Raw genomic sequence first — 11,955 nt, forward strand, 5'->3', positions numbered from 1 at the left:
AGTCTTTAAAAGCACAATCTACCCCATTCTAACAGAGCAAATCTGTGGAATAACTACAGATCTATTAATTTTCTGGACATTCCTTCAAGGCTTCACAACAGCTTCCTCTGTAATAATCTGCACCTGAATTTCTCGGTCTAATATTCTACATGGAGAGCACACAGGCTCCAGGAGTGGCTGACAGGGAGCCCTGTTGCTGGTTTGTGGCCTCAGGTTAAATACTCTGCCCCTGTAAACCACAGTTCCTCCCCCCATAAAACAGGGGTAATGACAGTGCCTACCTCGTTTGGTTGTTACGTGACTCAAATGAGAGCGCGTGTGCGCACTGCCTGCTGCATTGTAAACACTCCATCCTTGTTAGCAACTATTAAGCCTGTGATTAACTATTGTTCAACCCTCTCATTGTTTTGCAAAGTCTGCCAAGAATAACATAACATTGTTTGCTACTTTTATTGACTTTTCGCAAGATTTTGTTCTGGGGTCAAGACCAGGTGAGGAATTAAGCAGCATGAGGTCAATGAAGACTCCTGCTTATTGATGTTTAAATGAACCTGCTCTCGAGTGCCCAACAGGCGGAATTGGCAGGAGTCCTCTCCTGAAGAGTGGATAATCTCTAGACGTGTGAAAGAGGGCCAAGCGGTCTAAAGTAGGGCTATGACAGTGGGGTCCCTGAGGGTAATCACAGGGAATTTTTGCTAAGGTAACTTTGGCTTTACCTGTGGGTGAAGAAGGAACCAGTAGAGATATTAAAACAATTGGGGCAATTGTAGAAATTCAGACACAGAACCAGGAGTCTCACACATCTCTGCCTGGAGGTATGCTTTAAGGCTACATGTAGGCAAAGCCAGATTTGCCTTAACTGGGGTTTGTCATTGACCCCAGAATACAAGGAATTGTATTCCACTGGGTCGCTGAGTTTCACAGCGTAAACACTGGTAAGATTTGAGTATGGAAAAATTACAAAGCAAGTCATTGCCAGGACCCCAGATTCATGACCTAAGAGTTTCTTTCTGAACTACAATGCCAAGAAAAAAAATCCCATAATTATAACCATTTAAAATCTAAACTAGTAATCTTTGGCTCACGCTATTAAATATTTAAATAATTCATATGGAGTAAGAATAGTTGCCATTTGATGGGTGCTTACACTAGACGCCAATGCTGTATTATATCTTTCTGATATTATTCTATTTATTTGTCAACCAGGGAGCAATAATCATCACTCACATTTTACCAGTGAGAAAAATGAGAATCAGAAAGTTTAATTAAATTGCTGAAAAAAATCACACTGCTAATAGAAGCAAAACAAAGGTTTGAACCAGATTTGCTGGCTCCAGATCCTGTGCTCTTAACTAATACACAGAATAGTTCACAGTCATCCTATGAAGGTCATTGTCAGACTACCCATTGTCAAATTACCCAAATACAAACAAGACTGTTTTTCAGAGCACATATGCATCTATTCAGCGAATCTAAAGAAGTTTTTGGATAAATAGGATATAAAGGCATTAGTGATCTAAAGGTTGAGTGAAGAATTGCAGAGCCAAGCTCCAGAAGAAAACAGAAATTAAAGGAAGCAAGTTTGGTGTCTAGAACTACTTTTCTCTGGGGGCCAATTTCAGAGGCAGTGGTCAAGAGGCCAACACAAGCTGTTGACAGCCTGCTGGGGCTCAGGTGGTGACAAAAGGATCCACAAAGGAAAAACAAAGCCTAGTGAATTCCGATTATTTGGACTGGAATCCTGGAGAAGGCAGCCTAAAAGGAACAGGAATTTGAAAGCAGACACGACCCTAAAGGTATTTCATTACAGGTTTAAATTCCCCCAACTTGTTAAATTATACAAAGATAATCCTGAATTACTAATACACCTAAGAACCTGGCAGAAATGGATGCACTTCTCTAAAGAGAGGTAATATCACTGTAGTCCTTAAATTACCTCTGAAAATTATTTTGCAAATAGAACGTCCATCATATAATAAAAAACTGGACAGGAGGTATGAATATGAATAGTCATATGAATGACATGCCAGAGGAAAAAAACAGACAGCAGAAGTGTACTCCTAGGGGCTCTAGATAAAGAAGTCATTAGACACAAACTTTAAAACAACTTTGCTTACAATGTCTAAATTTCAAAAGGATAAAGCTAAGAATTTCAGCAGAAGATAAGAAACTACAAAAATGAATCAAATGGAAACTCTAGAATAAAAAACATGATGCACCAAATTAAGAACTCCGTGAATGCGTTTAACAGCAGATTAGATATAGTTCAGGAAAGAATTAGTTTATTAGAAGATACATTAGAAGAAAGTATTCAGAAAGAAGATTTTAAAGGACAAAAAAATGAAAATTTCAAAAGACAGAGTAAAAGAGAAGAGAGTGAGAGATTCTATTGTGCCTGAAATTGAAGTCTCAGAAGAAAAGGAAAGAATCAAAATCAATAGCTACAGAGATAAAGGCTAAGAACTTACCCAAACTGCTGAAAGGTGTCAAAGTGAATAAGAAGGCCTAAGCACCTCGAGCAGGATAAAGAAAAAGGAACCCATAGATAGGCACATCACAGGAAGACTGCTGAAGGCAAATGCAAAAAAGAAAACCTTAAAACCAACCAGGAGGAAAAGAGGCTTTACCTTCAAAGGAACAACAATGTAATTGACAGCTGACTTTTAAACAGAGAAGACAGAAGCCAGAAGACAATGATAGAATATCTTTTTCCCTAAGTTCATGACTGCTTTTATTCCCTTCAGTCATCTCTTTTTATTAACAAAGAACTTTAATGTTACTGCCTTCTGTACTGGAGAAAGGACATCCTTTATGTGCAGAAACTGGCAGGAGAAAATATATGTACTTGTTCTTTATAGTTTTATCAAGTAATAATTATTTTACCTATAATGTAAGTTCACTTATGGCATTAACATATAAAGAGATAGTTAATATGCATTTTTAAGATTTTTTTTCATTGTGGTAACATATAAGTTTTTCATAGTAATCATTTTTAGGTGTACAGTTCAGTGGCCTTAAATACATTTACACTGTTGTTCAACTATCACCACTAACCATATCCAGAACTTTTTCATCATTCCACAGTGAAATTCTGTCCCCATTAAATAATAATTATTGTTTATATTATATTTTATATTAATTATTTAATAATATTATTTAATTAATTAATATATTAATAATAATATTATTAATTAATTAATAATATTAATTATATCATTAAACAATAATTATTGTTTAATGATATAATATCTTTACATTGCTGGGGGAAAAAATCCTGTCAACTTAGAATTTTAAACCTAGCAAAAATACCCTTCAATAATAAAGGTAAAATAGAAAGCTTGGTCAAGATGGTGACACAGGAGGCTACTCTTGTTTTCCTGTGGACACATCAAATGTACAGCTATCCAAAGGGCAATTACATCTGAAAGAAATAGAGAAACTATCTGAGAGACTCCTACACATCAGGCAAATGGGAAAATACCCACATTGAAATGGGTAAGAAATGCTGACACACTCCTGCCATATTACCCACCTCCCCGACCATACCATCAGGTGGGAATTCCAAGCTTCTGGCTTCTCCCTGAAGAGAGAAGTGTTTGAACGCCACACTTAGCACCTCAACTTTTAAGACTCCCACCCCAGGGACACGTACCCAAAGCATCTAGCTCTCAAAACAATTGTGTCCGTGGGACCCATAAGACTATAGCAAACAAAGAAGTTGTTATAAGGCACACAAGCATTCATGATGGCTGCTCCCCCAGGACTCAGCACAGTTGGAGCAGTGAAAATCACCCATCTCAGTCTTTCCCTAAAGAGGTCCATCTGCAAATTCTGAAAGCTGTTACCCCAGGGTCAGGCTTCTAATCTGGCATACATCAACTGTAAGTTCCAGCTAGAGAAATTAGGCAAGAAAAATAAATAAAAGACATATAAATTGGAAAGAAAGGAGTAAAACTGTTTCTATTTGCAGATGACATGATCTTATATACAGAAAACCCTAAAGACTCTACCAAAGACTATTAGAAATAATAAACAAACACAGTAAATTTTCAAGATGCAAAATCAACATACAAAATTCTGTTGCATTTCTATATGTTTACAATAAACTAGCAGAAAGAGAAATTACAAAAACAATCCCACTTACAATCACAATTAAAAGAATAAAATATCTATAAATAAATTTAACCAAGACGTTGAAGGTCTTGTACACTGAAAACTACAAGACATTATTGAAAGAAATTGAAGAAGACACAATAAATGGAAAGATATACTGTGCCCATGCTTTAGAAGAATTAACTTGTTAAAATGTCCATATTACCTAAAGTAATCTACAGATTCAATGCAATTCCTATCAAAATCCCAAGGACTTTTTTTCCCACAGAAATAGAACAACAACAACAAAAAAACTAAAATGTATAAGGAACTACAAACGATAAAGCAATTCTGAGAAAAATGAGCAAAGCTGGAAATATCACACATCCTGATTTCAAACTACATTACAAAGCCATTGTAATCAAAACAGTATGGTATTAGCAGAAAAACAGAAAAATACAACTGTTGAAGAGAAATTAGATCCTAGAAATAAACCCACATGTATGTGGACAATTAATTTATGACAAAGAAGCAAAGAATACCTGATGGAGAAAGGATAGTTTCTTTAATAAATGATGTTTGGGAAAACTGGACAGCCACGTACAAAGAGAAGAAACTAGAACCTTATCTCACATCATACACAAAAATCAACTGAAAACACACTAAAGGGATGAATATAAGACTTGAGACCATAGAACTCGTAAAAGAAAACAGACAGTATGCCTTTGACTTTGGTCTTAGCAATATTTTTCTGTATATGTCTTCTCAAGCAAAATTCATCATTAGAGATTAAGAGGGACACATCATCTTTTTTACAAAGTCAATTCACCAGGATGGTATAACTGTGCTAAATTTGTATGCACCTAATAAACATGACCTCAAATATATAAAGCAAAACTTGAATTATAAGAAGAAATAAATAAATTCTTAATTATAGTGGGAAATGTTAACATATCTCTTAGATATGATTAAACAACAGACAAAATATCAGTAAGGATAAAGAGCTTTGAACAATAATCTTAAAAATCATGACTATATATATGTATATACATATATAGTTACAAAATTGATCATACATAGGACAAGAGAGTAAGTCTCAAAATTTTTCAAAAGAGCAAAATGACACAGAGTATTTTCTGCAACGACAGTGCAATTGAACTACAAGCCAACTTCAAAAGGATAACTAGATAATACCATATGTTTGGGAATAAAGAAATATGCTTCTAAATGCCTAATATGTCAAAGAAGGAATCAAAATGGAAATTAGAAAATATTTTGAACTAAATCATAATGAAAAGTCCATAATCAGAACTCACAAAATGCAGCTGAAGTTATGCTTAGACAAAAACCTGTAGCACTAAATACATATATTTGAAAAGAAGGAAGGCCAAATATCAATGAACCAAACATCCAGCTCAAGAAATTAGGAGGAAAACAGCAAATCAAAATAAAAAAATTAGAAGGAAGAAACTGATGAAGATAAGAGCAGAAGTGAATGAAGTGGAAAACAGACAATAGTAAGAAATAAGAGAGACAAAGGGCAGTTCTTTGAAAGTGCTAATAAAATTGATAAAGTTCTGGTGAGATTGATTTTAAAAGTAGAGAGGTAAAGAAGCCATAAATATGCCAAGTAAGGAATGAAGGGGGGAGTAACTACAGATCCTACAGCTACTAAGAAGATAGTAAGTAAACAGCATGACTTAGGCAATCAACCTGAAAATTCTCATGACTTGGATGCTTTTGTAGGAGAACACAACTTACCAAAATTGACAGAAGGTAGACTTAAAGCTATTAAAAATCAAATCCATAATTAAAATTTTTCCTTCAAAGAAAACGCTAGGCTCAGATGACTTTCCTGGCGAATGCCACTAAATTCTTAAAGAAGAAATCATTCTAAGATTACACAGACTCTCCCAGAGAATGCAAAGAAAGAGAGTTAAGTGTTCCCAATTCATTTTCAAAGGCCTTCAAAGCAAAAGCTAACAAGGTCACTTGAAAATAAGAAAATTCTACTCACGCATTCTCAACCTTTTGTGCAGAAATTCCTCCACCAAAAAATAGCTCATTGAATCTATAGAATGTAACATGTCACTGCTGAGTTGTGTTTATTTCATGACTACAAGGCTGGTTTGACTTTTGAATATTAATCAATGTAATTCACTACATTAACAATTAAAGAAAAAAAAGGAGTCAAATAGAATCATCTCAGCAAGTCACAGAGGACATTTTACAAAATTTAGCTACAATTCATGATTTCAATAAATAACAACAAAAACAAATAGCTGTAAGTTTAAAAAACTAGGAATAGATGGAAAATTCCTTAACCTGACAAAGGATCTACCAAAAAATGCCTAGTTTTGAAATCAGGAATAAGACAAGAATGCCCACCATTACTGTCTCTACTCAGCATTGTAGTTAAAGTTCTAGCTGGTTTAAGAAAAGAAATAAAAGTGTAAAGATTGCAGAGGATGGGAAAAAGCAGTCCTCAATAACATGATGATACTATTGAATTATTGTGTGTATAGGAAATAAAAATAAAGCTACAGAGGAATTATTAGAATGAATAGGTTAGTTTACCCAAACACCTAGAGGAAAAAAAAAATCTAACAAATGACATGTAAGATCTCTATGCACAAGAATATGAAACATTATTGATATCATTAAAGGGAAAGCTAAATAAACAGAGACATAGCATGTTCAGCTATCAGAATACTTAGTATCATGGATGTATTTATTAGTTCTCCAAACATCTACATATTCAAAGCAATTTCTTTCAAAATGCTGAGAGGTTTTTTTGTGCATGCGTGCGTGTGTGTGTGTGTGTGTGTGTGTGTGTGTGTGGTTTGACAAGCTGATTCTAAAGTGATAATGAAAAACAAAAGACTAGGAATAGATTATCTTAAAGAAGAACAAGGTGGAAGTAGCTGTCTCTACCAGCCATCAAAGTTTATTATAAAGCTACAGTTATGAAATGTTTGGGACTGACGCAAGGAGAGACAAATAGATCTATGGAAATGACAGGGTTGCCAAAGAAAAGGACTTGGACCAGGACCCGAAGACACATTTAACTTTGATCACTTGTGTGACGGCCTCCCCTGAGCCAGAGGTTCCTCTAACTCGCTGTACACCAATCACATCACAATCTTGGTGGGGTTGAGGGGGCGGGGGGCAGTAGGCAAATGGAAGTTTTTCCCTAGGTAATTCTAATCTGCAGCTAGATTTGAAAACCACCTCCCCCAAAACACACACACACACACAAACACACACACACACAAACACACACACACACACCTCTTTCTCCCTAAGCTTGGATGAGCAATGCAGTTTCTTATTTAAAATTCATTAGGAGAATGGAGAATGTGATTATATCATATCACAAAAATGTTGAAATCCCATTTAAATTTTCTGTCTTTCCCCAAAATTCTACTCCCTTAAGCTGCAGCCCTTTCCCACCCCTTCCCCCTCCAGCCAAGCTCTTCATTTCTTCCTATAATCCTGTTAGTATTATAATTTTAGTTTTTAGAACCATTTTCCCCTTCCCTCAGTTTCCCTAACCTACATCTCTATCATCACCTTGCTTAGAAAACAAAAAGTCTTTTCGAGGACTCACTCTTACAAATTTAAAGTAGTATATATATATATATATATATATACTACTTTAAAATATATATATATATTTTATTGAAGTATAGTCAATTTACAATGTCAGTTTCTGGTGTACAGCATAATGCTTCAGTCATATGTGAACATACATATATTCATTTTCATATTCTTTTTCACCATAAGTTACGATAAGATATTGAATATAGTTCCCTGTATTATACAGTATGAACTTTCTGTTTATCTATTTTATATGTGTTGGTTAGCAGCTGCAAATCTCAAACTCCCAATTTATCCCTTCCCACCCTCTTCCCCACCGGTAACCATAAGTTTGTTTTCTATGTCTGTGAGTCTGTTTCTGTTTTGTGAATAAGTTCGTTTGTCTTTTTTTTTAGATTCCACTATAAGTGACATCATATGGTATTTTTCTTTCTCTTTCTGGCTTACTTTACTAAATACTTTTAATTTAATGTTTTCCCCATCACATACTGCTGTGCGTGGCGTGGACTGTCTTCCCCTGTGTGTATTTTCACTACAATCAGGTAAAAGAGAACCGTTTCATTTTGGAGTGAACCCAAGTTCAGGGGACTCGCGTGGCGCGGGCTGTGTGGGTGCAGGGCTGAGCTCTCCGCACTGCTCAGCCCGCCCTGTGACCACACTCACCCCATTAGTGACAAGGTGCTCATAGCTCCGTGGGCTGGGACCTCCACAGTACCAGGGGGCCCCACACTTAGAAGGGCCCTGCGCTTGGGTTAAGACTCTGCTGTCATCATTTTGGAATTCTTAATAATTTAGCCCCCGAGGGGCCCCCCATTTTCAGTTTGCTCTGCGCCCTGCAGACGACGCGGGCAGCCCTGTGCTGAGGGGAAGGCTGGCTTGACTGTACTACGAGAAGTGCTCTGTGCAAGACTTTCTCTGGTTTCTCAGAAACCATTTCCTCTTTTCAGCTCTCAGCGTCCCACTGGGCTGAGCAGCTGGGTGTTCACCTGCCACTTTACTGAATTTCTGATGTTCATTTCCTGCCCTGGTGCAGCGTTTTCACAGCAGCCCCGCAGAACCGGCCTCTGCAGTGCCCGGCCCCCATCTCTCACCCTGGTCTCGGCACCTTTCCCCTCTCTCCTCACTCTTTCCGCTCCCACCCTGAACACGCCCCTCTGACGCCTCCAGCCCTCCCCCAAGCAACACGTTGACCACACAGAACTCACGACATGCTCGTCGCCTCTCTGCTCTGTCATGTGCTTTTCCTTCTGACGGGAGTGCTTTTCCATCACTACCACCTCCACCCACTTGGGCTGTCATTCCTTTAGGCCCAACCCAGATGCTAGCGTCTGCCCCAGGCAGGTGCCCTCACCCCCTCCCTCTTGCCCCTATAGCTTTGAAGACACACCTCCGTCATAGCAGGGGACACAGCAGAGCATACAGACTTACATCCTCTCCCACCCACCTTACTCTGGGTAAGTCGGTCCTTGATGTGGGATGCGAGTCAGCCATTCTTTCTAGAAAGATCTCCCTGCACTTCCCTTGTCATAGCACTAATCGGGTTGTAACAATCTCTCCTTACTTCTTAACTCACCACTTGGCATGGACTAGATGCTCCATAATGTTTGTTCAGTGAAGGAAATATATCTGAAATGACTTGTGTGCCCATTGAGAGTATCATTTCGGGTCCGGAGCCCAAGACCTGGGCTTGGTTACTGTCCCCAGTGACGCCGTCCTTGACTTGAGGTCGTGTTCTTCAGAGGAGGGTGACAGGTGTGAGAATCTGGGCTGCCACTCACTCAGGCCCAAGGGGACAAATTTCCCTTTATGTTGTAATAAACCTCGTATTGTTGTCTAGAGAGTGACAGAAAGTAATGCTAAATTCATAAAAATGTAGCTGTCTGTGCCAAGTATATAGAATTATGATAAGCATCACAGGAGAGTTGGAACTTTGGAAAAACACTAGGAAGCAGCTCTTGAAAAGAGATGCTTTCTTTGCTGAAGTGTGGGCCCGGCCGAGGCCTGTAGCTTTAATCAGGCCTCCTCCCTGTCCTCCGTCACACCCTTCTCCCGTGATCCTGGGCTTCTATTTTCCACCTCTCATTCCTGAAGCTTCTTCCTTGAAAACCAGCAAGGAGGTATCTCTCTTTGGAGGGGTTCCCTGCCTCCCTGTCCTGTGGTGGCCATTTTCCTTGTTGTGGCTCCAATTGCTTTTTGAAGCTCCCTTCTTCCAAGAAACCGACCACCAGCTGGGGGAAGATGAGGTGTCTCTTACTGCTTGTAGCTGTCCACCTGCTCCTTGTAGGAAGCTGACTCTCTCTCTCTGTAAAGTTATTTCCAACCAAGCAAGGAATTCTCTCTGCCAAAGGTGCCGAAGAAATCACTTGAGCTTGCAAGTCTCAATATATTGAGGACCAGGAGAAGGAGTTCAGAGGAACTGAGCGCTAACTGAGTGCTTACTGTGACCTAGTGATATGCTAGGAAGTTACAGGGAAATCAATTTGGGATTCATAAATATAAAGAAGAATGTTGTTCCAGGCCGAGCTGAGCTCCATTAAAACTGGAATAGGAAACCTTCTAAGAGCGCGAGGCACCTATCATTAGAAATGTTCGTGCGGAGGCTGAATACGCCAGGGCTAACACGGGGTTCCTGCGCCTGGTAGGAGGTTAGCGAGAGAGAGCCTTTATGGTTTCTCCCGACTTTCAAGCTTCGGCAATTTCATTATAGGGTTCTAACCTTGTAATCCAGTTTATATTTCCAAATACTGTACTTAATTAGTTGTTTTTCTAAACTCCTTCTGAAGTAAATCAGCTTCATACAGTGGTAATTAGCTTATTGGTAGAAACAAGGACAGTGTTTGGAACATGTGTATTTTTTTTGTATATGCGGCAAGGATACAAGAAAGGCTGACTCTTACTGTTCCTGCGCTATCTGGCAGAAATGAGACTTCCTAGTATCCCCCGTGAGGAAGCAACAGTGCCTGAACCGGGTTAATAAATAACATGACAATAAAGAAACAATTATTAATATGGAATATTGAAAAAAAAAAAAGGCTGGAGCCAGAGTCATCAGTCCTCAGACAACTGAGCCTGGGTTTCTTATTAATTGACCTTCTTACAATTGAAGAGGCAAGATTATATTTAAGAAAGAAAACATAAGCTTTTCCAAATCACAACATTGTTGTGTTGCCCTTGCTGGGGCATGTAGTCTGGGACATCTGGTAGACCTGACCATATGTGGCCATGTACAGAACACACTGGAGGGAACATGATTTCTCTGTGAGTTAGGTATAGTCAGCAATACATGATTATACTGGCTCAGCCAAATAGGGTCTTATTTTGTCCTCCAAAGTCCTGAGCTAGGTAGGCAGTTCAAAGATGGTACAATTATGTGAAGAAACCATTAAGCACAGAGCCTCCTTTTAACTTCAGATCTGCCAACTTCAGTCGGTGGGTTTTGCCCTCAAGGTCCAAGATGACTGTACCACCTCGGGTCTCCTACTGCATTCTGCACAGAAAGGAGAAAGTGACCTAGAGGGGAAACGCTGCCTTTTCTGAGAACGTGAAACTTTCCAAGAAATTCCAGCTGACTTAAGCTTATGTCTCTTTGGCCTGAACTGTGTTACGTGCCCAGTTCTTGCTGTAGTAGAGGCTGGAAAATATGATTATTTAAGTTGGGCTCATCACATCCCCAAACTTAGATTTTGTCAGTAGAGAAGAGGGCAGATAGATACAGGGTGGGCAACCAGCAGTGATGACATAACATGTTTGTCTCAAGCTTCTGATGATGTAGACCCTGCTCTCTGTCTTTCTTCTATGTCTAGATGGCAGGACCTCCACTATGGACTTGAGTTATAGGAGATGTCACTATCTGATAGACTTTGTGAGCATCTTACACTGCTGTCCTTAACCCATCAATGCTGAACCATCAAGATGCAATTATGAAATTTCTCTGTCTTCAGGACATGAGCCATAATTGGTCCACTTGCAATTTCTGGGTCTTCCAGGGGCTTTGTGGGAACCATCAGCTCCATGCGTGAATATTCTCTGGTGCCAAAGAGAAAAGATTCTGTTGTGACTTCCTTCCCACGTACATTTCCCCTCAGGCCTAAGCTAGGTCTCTTCGTACTGGATGTGTTGGTCTGACTGTCCATTAACACTTAACGAGAACAGCAAGCACTCCTGTTTGGAACAGACCAACATCTTGAGATGCGGTGAAGCCAAGGAGGAGGTCCTATCTTTAAACAAGAAAAGATTTATGGCTCTTCTGACATCCTCCAGAGA

This window comes from Vicugna pacos, chromosome 28, assembly GCF_048564905.1.
Source record: "Vicugna pacos chromosome 28, VicPac4, whole genome shotgun sequence".
Lineage (NCBI taxonomy): Eukaryota > Metazoa > Chordata > Mammalia > Artiodactyla > Camelidae > Vicugna > Vicugna pacos.